This window comes from Miniopterus schreibersii (assembly GCF_964146895.1).
Source record: "Miniopterus schreibersii genome assembly, chromosome: 6".
Taxonomy (NCBI): domain Eukaryota; kingdom Metazoa; phylum Chordata; class Mammalia; order Chiroptera; family Miniopteridae; genus Miniopterus; species Miniopterus schreibersii.
Genome location: NC_138107.1, coordinates 83,073,699 through 83,100,520, shown reverse-complemented (window position 1 = coordinate 83,100,520; position 26,822 = coordinate 83,073,699). Strand labels below are relative to the sequence as shown.

The 26,822-nt window shown below is 41.8% G+C and overlaps 1 protein-coding gene across 1 annotated transcript in view; it reads left to right on the top strand.

Annotated features, from left to right (window-relative positions):
* SYNE1 (spectrin repeat containing nuclear envelope protein 1) overlaps positions 1-26,822 on the top strand; it is a 357,645-nt gene that overhangs the window by 34,438 nt on the left and 296,385 nt on the right. The window lies entirely within an intron of this gene.

The following is a 26,822-nucleotide window of genomic DNA, read 5'->3' as shown; positions in this document are numbered from 1 at the left end:
TGTGTGTGTGTGTGTATATATATATATATATATATATATATATGTAATGTGCTATGACCTATTTGGAATATTATCAGAAAAAAATGGATTTTACCCCCATCAATTTCTTAACTTAAATGTTTTCTTATTATCTGAAATATTGTTTTTTTATATCTTCAGGTTTTATCAATTGAACACGATTTACAAAATTATTGGTACTAAGAAATAAATAAAAATCTTAGGGGCAAATGTGCTCTGATTCTCTTAAGTGAAGTATGCCTTTATATTGAGACTGTAGTTTCAAACTAGCAAATAAACAAACAAACTGAGACAATATGAAAGATTGTGTATAAGAAAAAACAATTGATTCAACTGAGATTTTCTAAACCTTGTATTTCACTTTCAGTAAATATTTCAAGTGGGTAGCTGTAATTCATGTTTAGTTAGGACAGCCACACTGGATTGTCACACTTTGCTGCTCCCCTAATGTCCCTCAGGATTGCACATGTGATTCTCACTTGACTCAAAGCTGTCCAGTATTAATGGTGTATGATTTAATGGATAAATTGTTGACTGCAGACTTCTTGGACAAAAAGTCCCCATTTGTTTCTATTCCTGTAGCTTTCAAATTGCAATTTATGTCCTGCACCTCTATCTGTTTAGACCCATTTATGACCAAAACTCATTTTCTGATTGATTTTCTGTTAAGAAGATGAAATATTTTCACATTACTGAGTTTTTATTTAAAGCTTGTAAAAGATAGGAATTTAAAATAAATGGTTTATATGTAATTTCCTGGTAGAAAATGTTTTTCCGGGATTACTAGTGGCCTTTCTCAGATAACCAAAACTATTTACAGATTATTTCTTTATTATATATTTCTTCAGTAATCCCATACAATGGCTAACAAATACCCTTGATCTCTATTAAAAGGAAGGATTGAAAAAGAAAGCATTTAAATCTCTGGCCTTTGCTAGGTTTGCTTTTGCCAGTGACTCGCTGAGTAACTGTTTACTAGGCTGAGGCTGTAGATGACCTGCTGTCTCAGAAGACACTCTTGTGCTGGGAGCCCTCCCAGGGGCCCAGCTGGATGATTCTCTCCAGGGCAGGGGTCCCCCAGGCCAATCTGAATGCAGAGAAGGGAGGGAAATGTAGCTGAGTCACCTAGGGAGCTTCTTTAAAACGGGCATGTCTCCCCCTCTCCTAATGTTTACCAGAGCTGCAAGGGAAGGAAGCTGAGACCTGTGGGTTTTGGAAGAGCTCCTCTGGTACATCTGGTAGAACCCATCCCTCCCTCCTCCCCAGTCACTACCATCCGAACATAGGGGCAGCTTGGCCCTCTGAGAGGATTCGTTTTCTTTCTCTTGACCATGCTTGTCCTAGAACCCAGTCATCCACTGATCGGGTCTTTCACTGGCCATCCAATTTATATAAACTCAGAGAGTGAGACTATAAAATAACCCCCCGTAGAAGAATCTGTAGAATAAATAGTACCTGCCCTTCTGTGTGATACTGTACCACTGATCATGTCAGTCTTAGACTATTTCACACACTGTAAATGTCATCTATATGTAAATTGTCTATTTAATTCATTACTGAGTAAGACACTTCCAGGCAAAGGCCGAATGATACATGTCTTTGTCCTTACTGCTAGAGCACGGGGCCCCAACATTGCAATTATTTTAAAGTTTCTGTGGTTTTGGTTGTTGACACTGATGTTTTGTTCTGCACTGTCTTCCTTGGCACTCACTCTGCTCCGAGACATCTGTTTCTGATGAAGTAGATACATGGTGGGCGTTGAGGTGTCTTGAAGGCCAGCTAAACTGTTTAAATCAATAGGTTCTTCAGACAGACAAAAAACAGAGGTGAACATTTTTTAAAAAATGTGTGGCATTTACATCTAAGGCAGGTGACCAATAAAAGGTTGCTGTTATTAGTTGTAAACAAAGCATATCCAAACCCAAGGTAGGCATTAGACCCTTGTATGCTGGGTGGCCATCCACCTGATTCTAAATGGATGTATCATCCCTAGGATCCTAATTAATAGTAGTTGAACTCCATGTGGCATAAAAGGAATTTCTACCAGACAATGATCTGACTTACATACATTCCTGTGATTATGAATGGTAACCCTGGATTTTCAACTGCGTGAGAACTGAAGGGAATGGGCACATAGAGGACTGCCTGGTACCGAGGGAGAGAGGGGTTGTAATCTCTCATGGTGACGTTGCCACAGCAGCTCCTGTGTGAGGAGGAGGTGGGGAGGGAAAAGAGAAGGAGATATGAAATAAGAGGAACTTGCTAAAGAAATTAAGTTCCCCTGTGCTCCTTTCTGCCTGAGCAGTTTACCCCCATAAAAGTACCACGAGTTAGTACCTCTTCCGTTAGTCTGCAGGCATCCTCTGCTTTTCTGCTCCTCGTTAGTGCGATTGAATTGGATTTCCTCTAATCCTGGCTTTCTTAAATGTTCCTTATTGTCAGTGGTACTTATCACAGTGAAAATTTGTAGCCACCTAAATATCTGAAAGTTGGAGATGGGTTGGATAATTAAGCGTAGCCATTCAATGGAACAGTGGACAGCTTTTAGAATAATGGTGTAGGTGTTCTGAGAAAGATTATGAAGAAGGGTATTGCTTTATATCTTTCCCTGGGACTTATCAAAAATAGTAAAAGAGTGGAAAAATAATAGAAAAAAGTACTTTAGTAAACTTGAAAATAGTCATAATCCACACCCCACACCCCAACATAACCCTTAGGTAATAACGCTTTCCTGTGTAGAAATCCATCACACAGAATCACACAGGAAAGCGTTTGCAAGAATATAGCTTTATAATCTTTATAACCTCTGGATAGGACAGTATAAGTCATTGTTTTCCTTACAATTTTTTCTCTGTATGTTGTTCTACAATCCTTCCCCCCCAGTCCTTCTCCCGCAATCCCCCCCCACCACCATATTTATAGAAACTTTGTGCCAGGCACTATTTTAAATGTTTTACTTGGCTTATCTTATTTAAACCTCACAACAACCCTAAAGAAAGCTTTTACTGTGTCCCCAGTTTGGCCAATGAGGATACTGAGGCATAAAGTTTAATAATTTGCCAAAGATCGCAGAGCTGGTAAATGCCAAGAGGCAGGATTCGAGACCAGGCCGCCTGGCTTCAGAGCGTGTGTTCATAACCCTTAGGTAATAACGTTTTCCTGCGTATAAATCCATCACACAGATTCACACAGAACAACGTTTGCAAGAATATAGCTTTATAATCTCTGGATAGGACAATATAAGTCATTGTTTTCCTTACAATTTTTTCTCTCTATGTTGTTCTACAATGCGTGTGCCTTTCTGCATGACGTTTTGAATAGGGTGTTTTTATTTAAATGATAAAGAATTGTGTCGTAAATTTTACATTCTGGGGCCATTATACAATTTTACTGTGCCTTTTTTTTTTTTTTTAAATTAAATCAGGCAGAATATTGTGTGGCATAAAAAATCTAAAGCACATGGGCCCAACTTGTCCTCTAGTGGTGAAATCTAGCCTATCACCTGGCAGCTCGGTGGGGTGTTATACTTTCCACTAATGAAGTGATCAGGTCAGTACCTTCTCCCGTTGGCGTTCCCGAGCACCCTTTATCAGTCTCCGGTTTCTTGGGCAGAAGCTTCACAAAAGGCAGGAGCCTCTGGGAATGTTCCTGCCTGTTGGTTTCAGGCTGATTTGTATCTGTACTGAACATTTAAACAGCCTGTGCCAAGTTCCAATTTCTCAATTTAGATTTCCTCCTGTCATTCATATTTTTTTTTTTTCTCTCATTGCTCTCTAGCACTGATTTTTCTAAAAATACTGATTCTAATTCTGAGACTCAGTGCAGTTCTAATATCTTGTCTTTGTTCTATGTCATACTGCTTTTCAAGGCTCGAAGACTTTTCCTCCTGCCCTCTCTGTGTCCCATGTTAGGGGGATGGCTCAGGGTCATGGTTAAGAATGCAGGCTCTGTGGCCATCCCTCTGGAGTGACTCTTCCCCGCTGGAGTGACTCTTCTCCGCTGGAGTGACTCTTCCCTCTGCTCCTTAGCTGTGGACCTTGGGTACCTCTCTCCCCCTCTGTGTGGCCATGTATAACATGGGTAATATGGAAAGGATAGACCTTGATTTGTTGTGAAGATCAGATGTTTATCTGTGTCAAGTGCTCTGAATACATAATCAGTACGTTTAGTAAATGTTAGCTGTCGCATCACATGGACACTTCAGTAAACTCGGCTGTATCCTTTGAACCTGAAGGAGCTGGGGGGAAGGGAAAGGAATTCATCCAGATGGTGCCGCGGATCCTACCTGTCTTTCCTCTGGCTCTGGAGCAAGTTTGAGCAGAATGAGATGAGTCCAGATCCTGCTCTCCTCTCAGCCTCAGCATCCACTTACTGTTCAGCGAGGCATCCCGCCTTCCTGACTGTGATACTAGGCCTAGCGATGCGCGATTTTCATATGAGGTGGCTAATTCTGCCAACCTATAGATTTGCCGTCATTTAACTGTTTTTGACCTATAAAATCGGCGATTTCATGTGGCTCAACCTAGTACGTTATCAGGTGCTCAGCTGGAAAATCTTGGCTTTTGCCTCACATTTGAATGTAATCACTAGGAGAGAGATAAGACATTGTGTTTATCTTTCTCATCACTGCTTCCCCACCCCCCCAGGGAGTATATTTTCTGTTTTTCTCCTTCACTGTCTGGGTATGTCTATTTTTGAAGCAATTTTGATTGGTGAAAATATGTTTTTGGTGACTCCCCACCTCTAACCCATCCTTGCTTGTTTCCTCACTGCCCCGAGGCTCATATTTTGTCTAATCCACTCACATCTGCTCTCAGGACAGGACCTAATAAATTCAGTCATGCAGAGGAACACATGATAAATAAGGCCAAGTGCTCTCCTGCAGGAGACGTGCAGAGTCCAATAACCACCATCCCCTTTAAAATGGCACGAATGGCAAAGAGGCAAAATGCTCCACTGAGTCACTGAGAGCTCTCTCGGGGTTGGGGGCTGCCAGCGGGGACTGGAGGCAGGAGAATTTCTGGAACCTGTAAAAGCAGATATGGCCTGTTTCCCAGACTCTGGAGGTAGGGAGTCCCCTGTTTCTCCAATTTTTCTGATGAAGACTTTAGGACCACCTGTGGGAACTGTAATAAAATAGATACTGTTTATAGATGTCTTATTGTCTTCCACAGTCCTCACAGTAACCTTAAGCTGAGGGACATCCTTATTAACCCCATTGTAGAAGTGAGGAAGTGGAGACTTACAGCTGACAGTAGTGAGGGGACTTGTTCAAGGCCACTCAGCTGGTAATGGCAGAGATGTCACTACAAGGTCCAAGACTATGGGCTGGTGGTGTGAGAAAGAGAATGTTGATTGTGCTGGTCCTATGGGCCCCTCCCCTCTGAGCTTCCTTGATTGTAGGATGTGACCCATGAGGCCAGGTGTACTAGGAGTCCTGGCTCACAGTGGTTCTTTAATGAGGGTCACTATTTAGAATCTGAGCACAGATAATTCATAATATATTTTAAAATATTCCCTTTCAGTGCAAAATAACTTCTAGTTTGGTAAATATATTACTAGATAGCAGCTTATTCATTGTTCGCTATAGATAAAATAATTATAAAATATTTAAGATTTGTAACACTTCAAAAATCCTCTAATGAGAGTACTAATTTAATTTTAATAGAACTTTATGGTTTTTTAAATTTATAAATTATTTATTTATTTAGACCATGTTTATAGTCTAATGCTAGATATAATGATCTGATTTTATAAAATAACTTAAATGATAGCCACCCTCCACAAAGTATTTAGAAAATATGAAATAAATTTGCATTGAAGAATTATGAATATCAGCCCATATTGAAAGTCCACAATGGTGTTTGAAGTGCAAGGAACGGATATAACACAATTGTGCTAAAAAAATAAAAAGTATAACCTTTGTGTCTGGGCCTATTAATAATTGTATAAATAGTGTGTCATCATTTATTTTGCCAAAGAAAGCAGTGTAATTTTGTAGAATTACTAAATAAAAACCAGTTCCTTATTAGAGTGATTGCAACTTTAAATTATAGCTTGTGGAGTATTATTGTGAAGTGAACCTGGATAGCCATTTACATTTCCAAAGCCCTTTGAAACTAGACATTAATAGAATAAATTATCACAAGGTGATATAACGTGATCTTCCTGCTGAGATAACTTCATATTTGCAGGACTGCCATAAATTATAAATTCAGTCGGTCTTTTTAAATTTAATTCTACGTGCATGTGCGTGCACACACAGACATCTCTGAGCACTGTTATGGGTGAGGATAGGTGAATATTGACACTGTTCATACACGGAGGGATGTGAGAACTACTATGGCCGTATTTCAAACAAGCAGCTACCGATTTTGAGGGGCGGAAAGAGGACTTGCATATGTGATAACATCACAGGAGAGCTTGCTTGTGGACCAGGTGCTCAGGAGGAGGATAATTTTTTGCCAGATGCCACAGAGGCACTGAGGTTATCCAAGGTGGCAGGGCCAACTGAACAAAGACAGGGTGGGGAGGGAGCCGGGGAGATGAGCCCCGGATGTGTTTAGGAGGCGAGGAAGGGCACCATTTGGCAGGAGCGAGCTGCAGGGCAGTTCAGCTAGACTTATGTGGGTTATTGGCGACATCACTAGAAAGTAGGTTGAGGCCAGGTCAGAAAAAGTTTTGAGTTCTGGGATATGGCATAAGAACCCTGCTAGGCAGTGGTAACCCATTTTAAGGTGGCAAGGGAATGGTGTTAGCAGAGTTGTGCTCTAAAAATTAATCTAGTGTTAGTAGGGTGTGACTCAGGGAGCAGAGACTGGAGTGGGGGCAGACTAGAAGGGATGCGTGAGAATCCGCTGGGAATATTTACAGAAACACCAGGCCCAGGTCCCCCAGCAGCGACTCCAATTCAGGGAGTCTGCGGGAGCCCAGGGGTCTGCAGTGTCCCCAGTTGTCCCCAGTGAGTCTTAGGCTGGCTGGTGGAGCACGAGGTTCCATTTAAGAAACATCAGGAAGGGTGAGAGGTACTGAACTAAAACGGGAATGGGGGAAGCCTGAGGACTGAAGGAGTGAAAGGAGTCAAAGGTGACTGAGGGTTAGGGTCAGGCAGGGAGAGAGGCTTACTCTGCCATAGTTAGTACACAGTCGTTTCCTTGGATCTGGTGAACCTTTCTCACCAGCAGCATAGCCCCTTGCAAAGTATGCTTCCGTTATGTCCACATTTTCACCTGCAGACATGGGCTCTAGCTGAGCCACGTGACTTCTCCATGCCCTGAACTAATTATAGCTCCTAATAAGATCCTTCCTATTATTGAAACATTTGCCACAGGTTTTATTCTTGATAAAGACTGGAAAACGCTTCATTAGCCCCAGTGATTGTGGGCAACCTTCCACCCAAAGCTTGATGTATTTTAAGGAAAAGACAAGAAAATCCCTTTTTATTACGTGAACAATTACGACTGTCTGACAACGGAAAGCTAGCCTTTTATGTATTCCTCAATTTATTTTTTATTAAATTTATTGAGGTGATGTTGGTTTCTGAAATTATATAGGTTTCAAGTATAATTTCTATTATAAAAGCCTTTTTAACATATTTGCTTTGGTGCACAATCTGTTTTCTGTAGATCTTCTGTTAATGCTCAATCAGAAAGTTAAACCCTATGTCCATTTCCGGTGCCTGCTTTGAGGGCTGTCTACTCTGCTTTACTACAACAGCCTGCGTGGAATTAGGATGCGGGAACTCAAGGACAGAGCTGGGTCTTCCCACTGACTTTTGACAGCCAGATTTGGGAGAGTATAAGATAATTTTTATACTTCCTCTAGCTAGTTTCAAGAGGGAGGTCAAGAACCTGGTTGTCTACTCTGATACCTGCTGGGACCCAAGTATCTTGCCATAGGTTTGAAAGTCCTTTGGTCTGTGTGTCATCGTCTCAGTTGGAAATACCTGTGTTTTGGGGTGAGCCTTCATTTTCTAGTAATGATTCTTCAGTTGCTTACCTCTGACAAATTCAGGAATGTATACCTTAGAAGCTATTTTGATGGAAAAATGACCAAGTTTAATAAAGTGAACATGCCAAGTTGCAAAGGATTAGTCAGTCAAGAATCTTGAGTATAATACACTCTTGGAAACTGATTTATTGAAACAAACAACAACAAAACACTGTATATGAGTATATGAGAGGTTGTAAAGTGTGCAGGATTCAGAAGTCAACACTGGAGCATGTGCTGGTACTTCTGGCACAAATATCTACTAATCAGTAATTATGAGCCATGGCATTGTAACATTATGCCCGCTGCGGAGCACGTGAGAGTCAGTCCATGCGTAACAATTTTATTTATTTTGGATATATCCCAAAGCTATAGAATGTGAACACATACCAGTAACTGCATGAAGCAAACAGCTAATGAGGATTAGATTTAACAGTAGTGAAGAAAGATGAGTTGGTACATATTTAAAAAAAATAAAAGAAACCACAACAGGAACCATTTAAGAGCTGGCTGAATGGCCACCAGAAAGACATGCATGGACATGTTTGCTGATTAGTCAAGGTCTACTTTGTTCTTATTTGGCACATTATGCAAGAGCTGTTTCCCAGAACATTGCTGCAAGAATTATAAGAGAAACTTTGTTCAAACTGAGTATTTTCAGAGGCTGTATTCACACCATGTTGCTAAAATGGAACCTAAGGAAACTGATGCTTAGATAGGTTAAGAAACTCGCTCAAGGTCACACAGCTAGTAAGTGGTGGTGAACTTAAGGTCATTCTGAATCCAAAGATCATGTTTATAACCATGACAACACCCTCTGAAAATGGAAAGACATTTCAGATGATTGTGCACTGGATTGAAATGCAGTGTCACTGCTCTCTCAAATGTCATCAGCAATCAACATAATTACATTACCATATAGCTATTTTAAGGATCAGATCTAGAGCACTGGTTTTTAAATTCCAGTTTGGATAAGAATTGCATGAGAAGTGTGTCCAAAGCAGACCTCTGAGCCTTAGACAACTCTCTAAATGTCATCTGTAAATATATCTATATATCTATGTAGATATATATCAACATGGTGTATCTTCATTCTTTCCGTATTTTGAGGCTCAAATTGTAATTGCAAATGTGTTGGTGCCACTTTCACAGGCTGGAATCAGGACCCAGGCATGCAAAGACCCACCCTTGCATGCCTGGGTCTTTGCAACTAACTGGTAAAGAGAAGACTCAGAGCTTGAATAAATATCCCTAATGTAATTCGTTGTTGTTTGTTTGTTTTTAATATATCTTTATTGGTTTTAGAGAGAGGAAAGGAGAGGGAGAGAGAGAGAGAGAAACATCAATGATGAGAGAGTCATTGATCTGCTGCCTCCTGCATGCCTAGACTGGGGATCAAGCCCTCAACCCAGGTATGTGCCCTGACCAGGAATCGAACCCCAATCGCCTGGATCCTAGGTCGATGCTCAACCACTGAGCCACGCCCGGCCAGGCTGTTGTTTTTTTAAAGTTAAAATGTATTCTATGATTCCAACAGGTGGAACAGAGCTTCAGCAATAATCTAGTAAATGAAGCTGCTCTGTTTCTTAGTCATAGCATTTTGCCTTCTGGGATAAATGTTATTTTAGGGTGGTAGGTGCTATTATCACAATGTGTTTGATAATCTTAATCGGATTTTTATAAATGACTGACCTGATTCTTGAACCTGTGTGTTAGAGTGCAGGGGTAACAAGACTTTCACAGGGAAATCTCAGCAAATCCACACAGAGAAGTCATAATTTATGCAAGTCTCAGGGTTACATGTTCAGCACTTTTTGAGATGTTCACTGAGAGCTTCATGAACATTTATTCCCATAAGGGAAGGAGCATTGTAAAAAATGGGAGCCAACCTCCTTTTCTGTCCCTTCTCTCTAGCTTCTCTCTGCCGGGACCTAAACCACCTCTGAGTGCCTCGCCCTTAGGAGAAGTATTTCTTTCTTTCTCCAGCCCTTCCTTTTCATTGCTGGAGGCTAATCAGCAAGGTGTTGTCTCATTAGAGCAACTGAGAATGAGGGATGAATGGCAAAGACTGGCCCTTCCCAGTAGGTGTTTACATTCCTGAAATGTTTATTGGACTTTTTAAACCCAAGGCAACAACTCTCTGCTCCAGGACTCCTGGCCGAGACGTATTCTAGGCTGGTGAGCTTTTCCAGGAAAACATACCAACACATCACCCGTTTAACACAGACTGCCAATGAGCAAAATTTATGAGATCACCTTTATAGTTTTTGGCATTACATTAATTCTCTTGACCTCTGCTCTCTCCTCTTTGAAGCGACTCTTCATTCCCTAGCAGAAGGTCAGTTGCCCTTAGGGAGGGCTTTTTCTGTAGCTAATCTTTCCAGCTGTAGAGGAAAGAGATTTGGGGCATTTAAAGAGATTTGGAGCATTATTTCTAACTTCCTGTGGCTATCTGGTTTTGTGACATTGGGCAGGCCACAGACTCAAACTGCTTCATAACCCATTCAAAGTGATCTAACGCTAGAATTCTATTATCCTGAGTCCCTTTATTTGGTTTATTGCTTTGAAGACTTTCCAATGTGAATAACTTCTCCAGTAAGACCCAGGAAATGAGCAGTTTTACGAGAGGCAAGACATCCACTACTGAAATGAATTGTTTTAACAGCTAAGTAGATTTTTGTGCATTTTAAATACATATAATTAATGGACCAAACCCTTAACTAGGGTAGTAAAAGAACTGAATGAACATTAATTGGCAATTGGCAAAAATATAAACATACATTGCTATGTAGAAATTATAGTCTATGTAAATGATAGTAAAAATTACCTTGGTTATCATACTGCCTACGGTAAAATGCTAAGTATTACGCAGTGACAATAGCACCCAGACAACCTTAAGGACTGTTATTAAAGATGTAGACATCTATTTTTAGAAATATTGATTTCTACTGGCTTCTCGAATGCTTACCTGTCCAAGATTATGGTTTTGAAGATACCCTCCACCCCTACCGATCAGGAAGTGGCTGGAGAGAGTTTTGTTTTTGTGCCTACAAATATGATCATCTCTTTGCAAGGGTACCATGAAAATTTGTGATGACACACAGATTAGCATTACTTTTTCAAAAAATGCATGAGAAATAGCAAGTTAGTTGGGCCTAGCAAGTAAGCAGGAGACAATTTAAAGTAAGCTGAGTCACATCCTACTCTTTCCTTTTAAATTATTTAAGAAGAATAAAATGCGGATATTCTCTCTACCAACGAGTAATCTTTCCTTTGTCACTTAAGTCACTGAAAACAAAGAAAAGCAAATTCCTGCCCACAGCAGTATGGAGAGTGCCAGCCAGGTGAGCACTGGCCCAGGACACCATCCCTACCTGGCCTGATACAGAGGATTCCTACGATGGCCGAGCCTCAGGGAGGGATGAACATAGAGAGACTCTTCACTTTGGTTGGAAAGCTAGGAGAAGGGAAAACACGGTTACCGGACTAAACGGGGCCAGTTGCCTGAGCGCATCAAAGCCCCATAAGACACCTAGAGGAGTTTGCAGCAAAGAAAGTCTGTTTATTTTTAGGAAGTGACTCACAGCCAGAGTCACAGGTGAGCTAGTGCTCAAAGACCTGGTTCCCGGTGGCTTCCAGGGGATGGCTTGTACAGGGGAGGGATAATCATGGTGAGGAAGGAAGTTAGGGTCGTGGTCAGGGTCGTGGTCTCTACGGAGTGGATGGTGGTAGGGTAGAGGGTAGTGGATCAGTGCATCTGGTCCTGATGTCAGCTAGGGTGTCGCTTCCTCTGGTTTCACCACTTTTCTGGGCCTGGGAACACAACTGAGGCCTAGATGTTATCTCTAGAGTGTCTGAAGCTCTGTGGTCAACAGACCCGAGGCTTTGATCCTAAGAGTATGTGATGCCGATCAGAAAGTCATTGTCCTGAGTGGATGTGCGAGGGGGAAGCAGGTGGGTGAGTCCGGTGCTGGATGAGGCCAGTTTGAGTCAACAGGAAAGAAAGGAGAGGTTCCTGCATGGTTATAGGGCTCGGCTCAGAAATAAAATTGCTTCTTTAACCTGATTTTTATCTAGTTTTTATTTTTATTTCCCAACAGTGCTAAATGATACACTAAGCACTGTTTTGTGTGCTTTTCAGATATTAATTCATGTTATTGTCCCCAAAACCCTATGAGGCCATTTTCCTCATATCCTCACTTCCCAGAGGGGGAAACTGAAAGATGGAGACTTGCCCAGGAGGTGGCCTTTGGGTACATGCTGTTCACCCCTGTGTCCCAGAGCTTCATGCAGCTTGTGGTGCAGATGGTGGTTCCCATGTTGGACTCCGCGTGAAAACCGCCTCAGGCCCTGGCCACTGTGGACTTGGGGGACTTGAGAGATGCTGCCAAATGCCATTTTAACCAGGCTTTTCATATAATCTGAAAGGTGGTGAACATAAATTGGTTGAGCATCGCCCTGTGCACCAAGAGGTCACCTGTTCAGTGGTTCGATTCCCAGTCAGGACACATGCCCAGGTTGCAGGCTTGATCCCCGGGAGGGGGCTTGCAGGAGGCACCTGATCGATGTTTCTCTCTCACTCTCTACCTCTCTCCCTCTTCCTCTCTCTAAAGTCAATCAAACATAAAAATAAAAATAAAGAGAAATTCACCTGGGGAGTCTTGTTAAAACAGGTTGCTGATCTGATTCGGTAGGTGTGGCGTGGGGCTGGGGAATTTAAATTTCTAACAAGTTCCCAGTTTTAGACTGAAGGTATCACAAGACAGAAGAAAAAAATATTCTTTTGTTTCTCCATTGCCCCTGCCTCAGGGAATGGTGGGAGAAGTCAATGGTAAGAATGGAGACAAAGAGATCAGTAGAAACATCTGCATAATCTGTTATATGTGCTGCACTATGGGCTGATAAGGAGCTTTGCTATTTAAAAATAATGAATTGTATAGGTTAGAAAAACACAAGAATGTATATAATTTTATATTATTGTGAGAAAAGAAAATGTTTCATTATTGAAAAGTTAGCATGATTTGCTTCATGTTTAAAATGATACGTAGAAACCAAAGGACACTTTACAGTGCCACAAAAATGTAAGAGTCCGTGGACTGTTTTTCTACCACTGAGGTTATATCTTTAAATGACGGGAGCCACCTGTCTAACTGCAGTGGTTTGTGAAATTAATATTTGAGTCAGGCCAAGCCCCGTGTGGATAATCCCATAAGGACACCTTTCTCGAAGTGAGCCTGTGGTTTCTCTTCCTGCCTGATGGCCATTTGGCATCTGCCCTCTTGCTAATTCCACTAAGCCTTGTCCTGGAGGACCGGGGACTTGAGAGATGCTGCCAAATGCTGTTTTAACCAGGCTTTTCATGTCATTTGAAAGGTGGCGGGTTGGACTGAAACCGCCTCCCTGTCCATGTTTCACTGTTCTTGTACCTTCCTGTGCTCCCTTTGTACCTCCTTCTTGGGACATTTCTTGGCTGTTGCTATTTTGTAACTGGGATTTTTTTCTCCATGTTTGCATCAAACAATATTGCCCTTGACAGTGCAAACTGAAAATAAAAGGGAAGGTCCGTGCCTGCTGCTTGCTCTAGCTTGAGAGGGGAGAGCGTGTTATTCTTGAACAGGTCTCGGCATCTTTATCTTGCCCAAGTCTTTCCTTCTTGGCCTGTCTCCCTTTATCTCCATGGACTGAGATGCTTCACTCTGGGCTCCTACACGGCCCACAGGTTCAGCCTCTCAGGGTAATAAAATAAAACTGAGGCTGCTGTGCTCGTCTGATGACACACACACACACACACACACTCACACACTATAATGTTGGAGGAAAGAAACCACTTTTGAGATGTAAAGGGACTAAGTTTACAAGGAGATTAGGTTTAGGATCCTACCTTCTCCCTCCTTTCTCTTTGCTCACCTTGCCCCTCCAGCCCCCCCAAATCATCCCTCTACCTGGTCGGTGCCTTGCACATAATCTGTGTGCAACAAATCTTTCTTGAGGCCAGTGAAGAAACTCCATTCTCCCCAGGACTACAAACCCTCTTTAATCTAACTTTTCATCCTCACGTTTCCTCGCCTTAGTACCGGATAGCTGCTTGCCGAGTGGAAACAAGGTTTAAATGAGAAATCTGAAAAAATAAGACATCCTACCTACCTGTAGGCCCATTGTAAACATCCCCTGTATTAGTTTTCCCTCCCATTCCTTAGAAGTATGCCCTTCCTTAGAGGTGTCTTTTGGAAATTTCTTCAGCGAGGGAAGTGTCCGGATAGGCGGGGAGGGTTCGAGTTGCATAAAGTTGAGCCGCCTTTGGCTTATTTCTGGTCCTGCATGAGTACAAGGGAGAATTTCAGGAATCATCAGACCGAATGTTCGTGCTGAATGCATTGGTGTTTGGTGGGGCGGAGCAGCTGAGTAACAGAATAAAACGACACAGCAGCTGTGTGGCCCAGTGCCAAATGGTCCTACTATGCCCATACTCCCCGACTTTCCATCGCTACTACGCCCGTACTCCCCAACTTTCCATGCTACATGCGCCGCACTGAAGGCTGAGCCCTGGGGATGGGTGCTCTCCAAGGCTGCAGGGTTACTTTACTCCCAGTGATTAATTAACTTGGTTGCGAGCCCTAAACGTGTCAAGATAAATGCAGCATAGTGGTTGGGATTTGCTTGGTGAATAGGTGCTGGAATGTGTTCAATTCCAGACGGAGCCCTGGTTCTCGGTGTTCAGAAGCAGGTGGGGGGCAAAAGGAGCCAAGGAAATAAGTATCCGGTTCCTCTTGGCTTACAGAAACCTCTCAGCTTGCCCGCCTCAGCTAAATGCATATTCTAGGAATAAAATAAAAGATAGCCACGGTCAGTTCTTTTCATCTGACACAACTTATTTGTTACTCACCACGTATAACCATAACATTTATCAATGAATATGTGCTATGGGGTAAGCTTTGGGCAAACATGTATGTAAAATATCTAATTTACTCTTTACAGTGGTTCTGTGGGGCTTGTGTTACCCGCATCTTCATTTTACAAACGAGTCGGTCAACTGGGGTATAGAAGGGCTTGGTCACCTTCTTAAGGCCTCATAGTGAATGCTGGTGCTGGGATTCCAAGTCAGTTTGGTTGCACTCCCAGAGCTCTGAATTTACTTCTGAGGACATAATTATTCCATTTCTGCCTCTACTGAACAGTAGGGTTTTGTCTTTGCTAACAAGTCAGGGTAACAGTTAACATTCTTTAGAAACAAATTTTTGAGGGTCAAAAAATTTTGTATCACAGCAAACATTCAATCCCAGCACTAATTTTGTTGTGCGGCCATTTTAACAGCATAAGTGTGACTACAACTCATTTCTATTTTGTCTTGAAATCCCAGGTCAGAGAATGATTTTATTCTAGCTTGGAGAGATGCACACATCTGTAAACATGTCTTGCTTGGGGATCTAGTCTGAAATTATCGGAGGAAGCATAACATGGAACTTTGTAAACGCTCTTTGTGGATTCTTGCACCTACATCTTTTTGTCTTTTGTATGGCTTTTTCTTTAAATGATAGTCTATGTAATTAAATAATGTAAAACGTCTCCAATATTGTTTGTATGTATTTTTATTTTTTATAAATGCTTTCTTTTTATTTTAGAGAGGGGGAAAGGTGAGAGAGAGAGAGAGAGACAGAGAAACATTGATTTTGTGGTTCACTTGTATGTGCCCTGACCAGGGATTGAACCTGCAACCTTGGAGTATTGGGGTGATGCTCTAACCAATGGAGTTACCTGGCCAGGGCTGTGTATATTTTCTAAAGCCATATGATTCCCTTGGCAACTTGCTATAACATGTATTTTATATTGCGATTATAATTTTTATCTTGTGTGTCACAATATTAGATATTTGGGAAAATTCCAGCAAGTTCAAAGGACAAGTTAGGAATAAACAAGATTATATCTTGTGTAGCTATAAATATGAGAAATTTAAATGTTCTTGTAACCTTGGTCTACAAAAGAGCCATTCAATTTCTTTCTCCCAAATTCTAAAATGGAAACTTTACTTGTGAATCTAAGATTATAATTTGGGACATTTAATGATTTGAGTAATTTTTTTCAACCGAAAAATAAAGCTTAAAAGGTTACTAAGATTTTAACATTGTAAGAATGCTCGAATTCCTAAATATGGAGTGAGAAAGTTGTTATTTTCCCCCCCTGAAAATGCGTCTGAGGCATTTTTCATAAATCGATGTGAAAACTGTCTGTGTAAATGCTGGCATTGGGAACAGTGCATGTGGTCAGTAAGCAGGGGGTGCGGCTGAAGACTGAGAGGACAATGCGCTTTCAGAGAGGGACGCTTTAGGGACACTCTAGAGAGAATTCCATAGGAGAGTTGGAGGTTCCCTGGGTGAAAGCAGTGTTTGGTGTAGATATTGATTGAATGAAGACAGCTTCCAAAATTTACCGTAATAGGTGGGATATGAGGAAAACAAACTTCAAGACTCCTGGTGTGATAAAAGGTACTTTTGTTATTGTCTCGGTGTGTGTGTGTGTGAAGAATTATATTTTCTTCTAATATAGTTCCAACCCGAATCTCTGCTATAACAACATTGGGGTTATGTGGAGTAGATTTTAAAATAACTCTGAGTTTAAAATTCTTTTTCCTATTTTATCTGAACCTGAGACCAATGGAAGGGAAATGAATAGCACTGATTTATGCTCAAGATTTTGCAGAACCTAAAACAGGTATTTATAGTGGAAGCTTGGATCGTGAGAATTTACTAGGAATGCCGAGATCAGATAAAAGCCACATTTTCAGGCATAAACTTGGGTGATTGCTATTTAGGTATTTTTAAGAAATGTTTTCTAAAACTTAAGACATCAGTGCATAAGAGTCTGCCATTTACGACAGCGTTAAGCATTCTTCTCAAATCAGTGAACAAAAATACTCTTGAGGCCTGACTCTCAGGTCAAAAATTAGTCATAGTCTGTGAATGACTTAATTTTCCTTTTGCTTCCAGCATTATTACTTTTCAGCTAAAATTTTCAAAGTACCTTGACTTAATTCATGTGTTTATGTGAATATAATGGAATTAACTAAGCCTATCTTTGATTTCACTGTTTTCAGCTGTCTATGAAATGTGAAGGTGGTTCAGAAGCCACCCCTTTACCAGTGTTTAGATGGAGGATGGTGGCCAGATGCTAGTTTGCTTCTCGCATCAAAACATTGTTTTCAGTGATGACCCCCAAACGTAATTAGGTAGCTGAGTCATTTTCCTGTTAGGAAATAAATAGAGATATAGTGATAGACTGATAGCAAGCTTGCTCTTGGTGTAGACTGGTGATTTCCAACGTTTTTATAAGTACCATGCATTCTTAGAGCTGATTGAAATCAGGAATCTAGTGTTTGGTTATATATAAAAACACCAATATCTTATGTCTGTTTCCTTTACTTAAATCTTTACATCAGTATGAATAGCTTTTATTTTATTCTAATTATTTTGAATTCTCTTGAAATAATTTGGTTGAAATAATGTACTTAAATCTGTACTGATTTAAAATATGGGGATGTGGGGGTAGAGAAAGAGAACAGAAAACCTCTTCTATGTTCCTCCAGGATATAATTAAAACAATCATATAGCAACCAAAATTAATGTAATATAGTGTATTATTATATATAATATGTTATATATTCTTTCCCCAAAGATATAAGCAAAATAACCATATCAAAAAATTACAGTAGTCTCTTTTTAAATTGGCAGACCCTTTATTCTGCTTATTACCTCTTCCTAAGATTTTTCATCATGTGCCTCCTGGCTCTCTTTCCATCTTTGCATGTGTGGAAGTCAGGCCTTTCTTTTTCCTAGATGCCTGAAACCCACTTACCTGCAGGTGATTTGAGAAAAAGCTGGTTGAAGAAAATAGAGAGGAATGGGTCTGTGGAACACTGGGAGAGGTGGTGTCATCCCCGCCCCCGCCCCAAAATTAAAATGTTATCTTAGAACGCTGCTGATGAAAGAAAACCTGTTCTGGGCCCAGATCTGGCCCATGTGCCCGTTTTGGCAACTCCCGCTTCTCCTGTGCGCAGGCTCCTGGCCCATGACAAGTAAGAGCTGGAAGAAGGGCGTCAACGCAGGGAAAGAGCCCAGCAGGAGGAAGGGTACATGGCGGTCAGGCAGGGCAGGGCTGCAGAGTGGGCGCTGGAGCCGCCTGGCTGGAGAAGTCCAGAGGTGCCTTCGGACAGCAGGCTCCGAGGGCAGAAAGGCAGAGCCGCGCTCGGTGGGCTGGACTGAGAAGGCAGATGGTAGAAAGAGCGAGGCGTCTGAGACAGTTTGGAGACTCCGAGCGATTGGCTGTCTCTCAAAAGGTGGGGCCGTTTCTTACCCTTTTTCTGCGCTTCCTTCTTTGCTGCCACACTTCTTTCTGATGCAGGCCTCGGAGAAGTGCACCAGTGGGCCTTGGAACTGGTGTTCATTGGTAAATAACTGGAGAAGGCAGCGTCTCACGGTGGGAAGGGCTTTGACTTTGGCGTCAAACAGATAAGGGAGCAAATGATGACTCCTCTATGACAGGAAAGAGATGGGAGCTGCTAGTCTCCTGGACATTTGAAAGGAGCCAGCTCTTCAGATTGGTAGTTAACAATGTAGCTGGTGTAACACACCCTGTGGGGAGGAGCCCAGGTCCTGCCCTTCAGTTCGGGGGCTCTCATTCCCCAGCTCCCCAGCTGCCTGCTGAAGGCTCACAGCTGAGACCCTCCCCCGGACGATGCATCCTCAGCCTAAGGGATCTGCCTCCTCCTAGTTATGCTTCCTCCCCAGGGCAGCGCATATCCAGTGAGTGGTGGATGCCTGGGTACAAAGTCCTGGCCTTTGCTTCAATTTAGGACATCTCCGAAAGACCATCCCAGCTTCAGAGGCATATTGCATCTCAGTGCAGCATCTTTCTCTGCCCGATCCTGCTTCCCCCACACCCTTAGCCGTGTTGTTTCTAAGAGCACATCTCCCCGAAACCTCTTGCTGACAAAATTCCTTCTAGAGTTGGTCCCTGTTAGCCTGTCCTGTGATACATGATTATACCAAGGCAGACACAGATACAGAGATGTGGAAGGGAAAATTATTCTCTGCATTTGTGTGTGAGCCAACTTTCATTTGCCTCTGGTTAGGTTCTGTTTCCTGCTCTGTGGAGGGTGCTGGAGCAGGGGGTGCGGTGGGCTGAGAGTGAGGCATGGAAGAAGTTGGAGAACTGAAGACAGGAGGTCAAGGTATCACTGGGAGAAGAAGTCCTTAGAGCTTGTAGCTCAGGAAGACGGTGGAGCATACGGTCTAGCTTGAGGGTGCTCCATCTGTTGGCTGGATTCCAGGCAAATCGTTGCCATCATGATGGGGCACGGGGGCTCAGAAGGACTTAGTCTGGCTTTGGCACTTACTTGCTGAGACACTTTATTTCTGAAACTGAGTTGTTTTAACTGTGATTGGGGATAGTGTCTGTGTTGACTCTCTAGGGTTTGGTAAAGATCAGAGGATATATAAATAAAATGCATTCTGGAAACCCCAATGGGCAATTTGGACGGGAGGGTAGAGTGAAGTGAGTGAGGGCACAGGCTTTGGAGAGACCCAGAGCCATCCATGCCCTGCCACTTAGTGCCATGCTGTGTCATCTTAGGCAGGTTGGTTAACCTTGATAGCCCCAGTTTCTTACATGTGAAATCGGGTGGGAGGTGGGGAGAGAGATTTCCTCATAGGGTTCTTGCACAGTGTAAATTAGATAACGTATGTAATAACGTATGCAACATTATGACCACCACAGAATAAGTTCTAAATAGATTACAGCTATTATTACTAAAAGTAAACTTTAAAATAATGTTACCATACAAATAAGCTTGAACATGTGGCTCTGGGCTGATAGGTAACCCACCTGTGACACTCACCAGCTGCCGTCTTGTGTGGAAGTCCCTGCAGCTGGCACCGTGGTTATAGGTTCTGTGATCCAATGCACCTTTCTTTGTGAGGAAGGCCACCGATGTCACCCCCCTCGCCCCAGCCTGAAGCAGTCACAGGCGGCAGCTCCATCTGGCGCTCTGTGCGCCTCTGGGCACCGAATGCAGGTCTTCCTACGGGCCAGTTGCACATTACGTGCGGGGGTTGCCCGTGTTTGTGGTCGGAATCTCCAGCACTTGCTCCTCAAACTCTGTGATTTGACATCATTGCTCAGAAATACTCATTTTATCATTTCACCTCCCTTTCAAATTTAGGAATGTCAGTGTTAGAATTGCAGCTCTCTCTACATCTTCAGAGGACGTGCGCTATGAAATAGAAAAGAGAAATTGTGTCAAGTGATTTTATTTCTGCCCGAGTATTCAGAAACATAACAGACAGATAAAGAAAATTTTGATCAGAGGGTGAAAATAAGAAATAAAATCCAAAATCCAAAATAGGGGATTGTAAACTTTAACTTGCTTAAGGCAAAGGGCAGTCAGTCATTTAATGAAAAAACAACAAACCACTGAACTTTGAGGGCACTAGCTGGGGAAAAGTCATTCTTACTTGGGAGGACCGTATGTTTTTTAAAAGCCGAGACTAAACATTGGATGTAACATATATCAACACTGTGGTCAGCTGTTCTTTCCTCTCTCCCCTGTCCAAAATAAAACGCTGCATTTTGATTGAGTAGGAGACTAGTATTAAAGTACCACTTCATGTTTAAAAAGTGGTCGTGTGAAGACAGCATTTCAGGAAGTGTTTCAATACCCGCCTTCCTCCGCGGCGCTGGCCGGGCTGCGCTGGCGGCAGGGAAGGTGTCGGAGCTGCGGCGGGTGTCTTGCCAAACCGGCAGAAAGGCCCCTCTGCACAGCGGGAGCTGCCTGCGGCAGGGTCGCCCGGCGCGAGCTCGGAGCCCTTCTGAAGGCTCTGCGTTCTTCTGCGTGGAAATAACGCTTCCTCAAGGACATCAGCTGTCCTTGCTGCTTTTTAAAAATCACCTGCCTTTGTGTCTAATTTATTAGGAGAAATCTCCCGTGTAGAAGCAGCATTTTCTCCTAGCCGCTATCCTAGCAAACAGTGGGGGTTGGCTCACATTTTCTGCATGGTCACGTTGCCTTTCATTTCATAACTGTGTTTTTGTGGTTTTTTTTTAATCCGCTCATTTATTTGATGTTACTGTTTGTTCTTTCTTAGCGCTGCGTGTACAGACCTTGGGCTGTTGTTTACTTTTTTTTTTTGTTCCTGCCCTCCCTGCTGGACTGCGAGGAGCCCAGCCATCCTCTTAGCTTGCACCCGCAGCTGGTCAGAGTGGGTGCGGGCACACAGGAGGGGCACGATGGCATTTATTAAATAAGTGAGTCAAGTCAGTGGAAATTAGATCAGAGCAGGAGTCAGGCCTCCTGAATTCAGGCCGTGGTTCTGTAAGTCTCTAGCCTTTATTCCGGTTTCTAGATTTCTGGCATATGTCTTACCCCCACCACGCTTCATTTACTTATTAACAACTGAGCTGATGATAATTCCTCTGTCTACTCGGCCAGGCTACTTTTGTACCCTGAACCCAGTGAGAAATATACATGAAAGCATGGATTCAGATGTTATGGAGACATAAGATATTTTCATTAATTTACTACGCGATCATTTTCTTTTGCAATGTTGTACATCCACAAATAGAGCAAGGAGAAAGTGATAGAAAAAAACACACAAAGTTCAAATTGATTTATCTTAGTTTAGAACCAGAAGACATTGAGGAAGCCACTGGTACCGATTGTCACACTGAACTCTGCTGTTTCCACTCTCTCATTATATTTATTGCTTCTTTTTTCTTTATGAAAACTAGACATATATTTAACTGCCTTCCAACCAAATACATTAAAATTCTTTGAAGATTTATTTTATTTTTTTACATCTGACTGACTGGCATTCTTTTCCTGGTCTGACAGTGATAAAATAAACTCTTATAAGAAATGGCTCAGACTATATTTTTAACTAACAGTAATCAACTGAAGCTGATCACCTATTTCTTGTTTTGTTTTTTTAAAGTTCTGAAAAAAATTGAAAGGCTTAGAATAGTAAAATAAACCGAGCACAATATGAGGATATCCACACCCTCTCCCCTCCCACCCACCTCCCACCACATAAGACCGAACTTTCCAGATTCTAATGACAGAGTATCTCAGACATCATAGGACATTTTGTTCATATTGAAAAAAATCATGCAATTTCTAAATAATCTTTCAGCAAAGATCGTAGACTTACTGTGTTTTGGCTTCTTAAATAAATATGTCTCTGGGTAAAGATTTTTGCCTAAATAAATATATAAACTATGTGAATAACCCAATATGCTAAACCTTTTTGAAATAGACAATAATAATTTAATTGAGAGATATATACAATTTACAGATGTCCATACTGGTTTATTCCTATTGTCAGAAAGAGCTGCCGAGTGCATAGTTTAGGCGAGTGACTGGGGTAATCCCGCCCCCCCCCCCCCCGGCAGAACTTTGGCAGCGGCTGGAGACATCTTTGATGTCATGACGTAAGGCAGTGCGGAAAGCTGGATGCTCGTGGCAGCAAAGGGGTCGAGGCCAAGGATGCCGCTAAACATCTTATAATACACAGGACAGCCTCTCACGACAAAGAATTACCCTGCCCCAAATGTCAGTTAGTGTGAGGTTGAGAAACTCTAACTTAGGAACTGAGATAAATATATTCTCATTCCTTATGCCTTAGATTTTAAGGGAGACGGCACTAACTTTTGCACATGTAACTAATGAAACAGGGCTGTTGTGATCTAGTCATTGGTTTTATATGCAAAAGAAATACAACTCCAATTTCAAAAATCTTAAGAGCAACATATCTTTACTGGTGTTTGCTTGGGAGGAAAAAAAAATCAAAGCCGTGATTAGAGCACTCGACATAGGCAAAACTCCCCCAAACTTGTTTTATTCCTCATTTTATCTCTCAGGCCCACTCCTGCAGTAGTTTTTGATCTTTCCTCATGTCTTCTCTGTCATCTCCCGTTAATCTCTGATGGGATGTGTGTGGAATAACTTTGGGTGCCCTTGTTTCTTGCCACTTTTTCCTCCATTTCTCATCTGCTCAGAGCATCGCAGGTCCAGGAGGAGATGGACCCAAACAAGCCAGCCTCGGGACCTTCTACTGTGGGAGACAGAGTGAAGGGGGGGGAGGAGAGCCCAGACATCAAAAGTGTGTGCGTGTGCGTGTGTGTGTGCGTGCTCGCGTGTGCAGCCTTTGCTGTGTAACAACCACTCCAAAACTTTGTGGCTTAAAACAATCACCAGCTATTATTTCGTACAACCTGTGGGCTGGGCAATCATGTGGGTGATTTTCTAAGGACACGTGTATAAGACAGTGTGCCAGGCGGTGGGTTAGGCTCTGGATACCTGGATGGGGAAATGTTTCCTTCTCCACAAGGCATTTGTAGTCAGGTATGTATTGGGTGGGGGGGGGGGAGTAACAGATGCGCCAGCCTTGAGGCCTAAGACAGGTCTCAGTTTGCTGGCTTCACCCGGGTTGAGTTTGTCTGCAGACTATTTGAGCAGGAAAGTTCAACATAGGCTCACCTAGTGGGTTCTGGCTGTTAGTGAGGACATCTCAGTTCTCCTTCACGTGGACTTTTGTCCTGCTGCTTTCCTTTCATGGTGGTTTTAGGACAGTGATTTAGGGCATCTAAAAAAAGAAACTGCAAGACTTCTGAAGGCCTAGAATCAGATGGCACAAAGTTGTTCCTGTTACATTATTGATCAAAACAAGTGCAAAACAAGATCAGATTCAAGGAGAGAGGAAATTCAGTTCTACTCTTTGATGGGGTGAAGGGCAAAGCCACATTATAAGGGAAGATGTGTATTGGGACCAGAGAATTTTGTGGCCATAATTAGAAATTTTTTCTCTGGTCACCATTATATGTATTGTTTCTACATCAAAACACAGACATCCCCTTTCAAGACATCAAAAGTCTCATCCAGTTACGGCATCAAGCTCCAAGTTCAGTATCATGTGGTCTACATCTGGTCCAGGTATGGGTGAGGCTCCTCAGGTGTCATTTCTCTCAGTCTCCAGACTTGTAAACTTAAAACAGAGATTACTGCTTCCTACTGACCCAGCCTGCAATGATGAGACAGAAGACTTAGTCATTTCAGGAGATGCTTCTGTCCAAAGAAGGGAAGAATGAAAAGGAGACGGTGATCATAGTCCAAAGTAATTCTGAAATCCAGCCCCACACATGCAGCCGGTTTCTTTAATCCAGGGGCAAGGGACATTCCCTGTCTCTCTGATAAGAAGTGTCACGTTTGTGGCTGATCGTTTCCATAGCTTTCTTCCTAGCCATAAAAATTTCTGCTTCCCAAGTCTTCTCCTCATTTTGAACTGGCCTGCCCCTTAGTGCAAGCTGGTGGTGTTTTTGCTTAACAAATTTGTTGGCTTCCTAAAAATATGCTTGGAATTCATTCTGTGCCCCCCAAACCCAAAGTCTGAAACCAACTTTGGACCTCATGTGAAGCTGCTATGGACAATGTTCTTAAGATCCTTGGACGCTAGTTTTCTAGTTGGGAAGGTCAGCGAGGCACCGCCTAAATCTTTAGCGTTCTTCACAATGAGTCTTACAGTTACACCCTTGATTTATTGCTATCTTGAGTCTATTTTTACTTTGCAGATCTTTTTCCAGGAGAGACTGGAAATGACAGATCATATTTTCTAATCTACCACATCACAGGCCTCTTAGGTTTCCTCTTGATTCTGCTTACAAATTAAAAAATTCCTTCTTTGGTTTATCTCTTTCTCTTCCAGTCACTTATAAGAAGCCAGTTGACACTTTCAGCCTTCAGCAGGGAAATCTCTCTAACCAGATACACAAGTTTGAGTTACTGCAGATGATAAAATATATAATACATACAGTATGCGTGGCTCTTTCTCCAGTCTTCCATAACCGTCCTCTCCCTGTTCTTTGAGCCTCCACTAATATACTTCTTCACCAGGTCCCAAGGCCAACATCACATGTTTTAGATTTTCATTAAAGTGGCACTACACTCTCAGTAGCAACTTCTGTTTTACCTAGCCTTTGCTAAACCACCAAACTTAGTAGCTGAAGCAATAACACCTTATGGCTTCTCATGTTTCTGCTGGCTATTCCTGGGCCCACTTATGTGGCTGCATTCAACTGGAGCATCCATAGGGTTGTCAATTGGTGTTGGATTTCACCTGGCAGGGGGTGGGAAGGGGTCAGTTCTCCGCTGAGGGACTCCTTTCCTCTAAGACAGGGGTGAGGAACGTCCAGCCCACAAAGTCATTTGGTCTGGCCCTGCCAAGGCAGCCGTAGGTGGGACTCAAAATTCAATAAATCTGGGAGCTTTTGTCATAGCTAATTTTTAAGTTGATAATTTTGTATGGCCCGTGAATGATGCTATAAATATCCAAATGGCCCTTGGCAGCAAAAAGGTTCCCCACCCTGCTAGGATGCTAGACCAGCTTCCTTGGGCAGAGCTTCAAGAATGCCAGATGGAACCTCCAGGCGTCTTAAGGCCCAGCCTTAGAAGTCACATAAAGTCAATCCTTTTAGCCACATTATTTGTCAAAGCAAATCTAAAGGCCAGCCCAGGCTCAGGAGGGGAGAAATTGACTACATTCTGGTAGGAGAAGCAACACTGTGACATTGCAAAGGGTGTGCTGACCAGGACGGGAGGAATTTGTGGACATATTTTGCAATCAGCTACAACCTGGTCCTGTAAATTTGTTTTTCTTTATGTCTTTAATTAAAAAATCTAAGCATTGGGTAATTAGAAACTGTTTATTTCATTATGTTGAACTAAGTATTTCATTACATTGAAATATTCAGTAAAGCTTAGACCCTACTCATGTATAACAAAATTCGTGGTGGAGTTTAGTAATTATAGATCTATAATTGGGATCATATAATTCTGATCCCAAAACAAATCATTTGAGTTAGGTCATCTGACTGTAGCTGTTATTTAATTAATGATAATTACATTGCCACCTTATGTTTTTGTTACTATTTTTTTCCTTTTTAGCCACATTATTTTGTTGTGTCAAAATTTTTCTCTATATTTCTGTTTTTAAATCCCTTCCAATTTTTTTATTGAGATAAATCCATCTACGTAAAAATAACATGAAGACTTACTTTATTAGGCACAATTAGGAACATTATGATTATAAATGTATGATTTTTAAAAATTAACATTTACATTTTTAGGTAATTGAAATCCGTAAGATTTTCTTTAAGTCATTATTGTCATTAAAGCACCTAAAGTATGTAACAATAATCTGCAAAAACCAAAAAGTTAATCATAACCTATTGCAATCTGAATGCACCAATCGAAAGTGAATGTACCAATACATGATACTCTAATATTTTTGTCAGACATGGCAATTTCAGACTTAACAACTATGTCTATTTATTTAAACTGTCCTTTTTTTGGTGTATTCCTATATTCAAGATGACATTTAATTCAGTATTTTGTTTTTCATGATGTTTATGATTCTGATAAAAATATGCCACGTTTATGTGCTTGCCCATATATGAAATGCTATATCCCTCAGAAATAAATTCTTACAGAAGAATTTGTTAAATGTATTGAAATATGTTAATTTCAATTACTGTTAGCGTTTTTGAAAATACCATATGTTAAAAGGGTACTTTTTGGCATGTATTTAAAAATTCATTTAATTTAGTAATGACATTTAAAAGATAGTTACCATAGGATTCTTTTTTACAGTTTTATGTAATATATATGGTAAATTTGTTAGATGCGGTAAAATGAAAATGCCATATTTCTAGACAGCAAATTTTTCGTGATTGATTGGGAAGGCTCCAAACAACCCAGGCCACCTTTCACTGCAGCT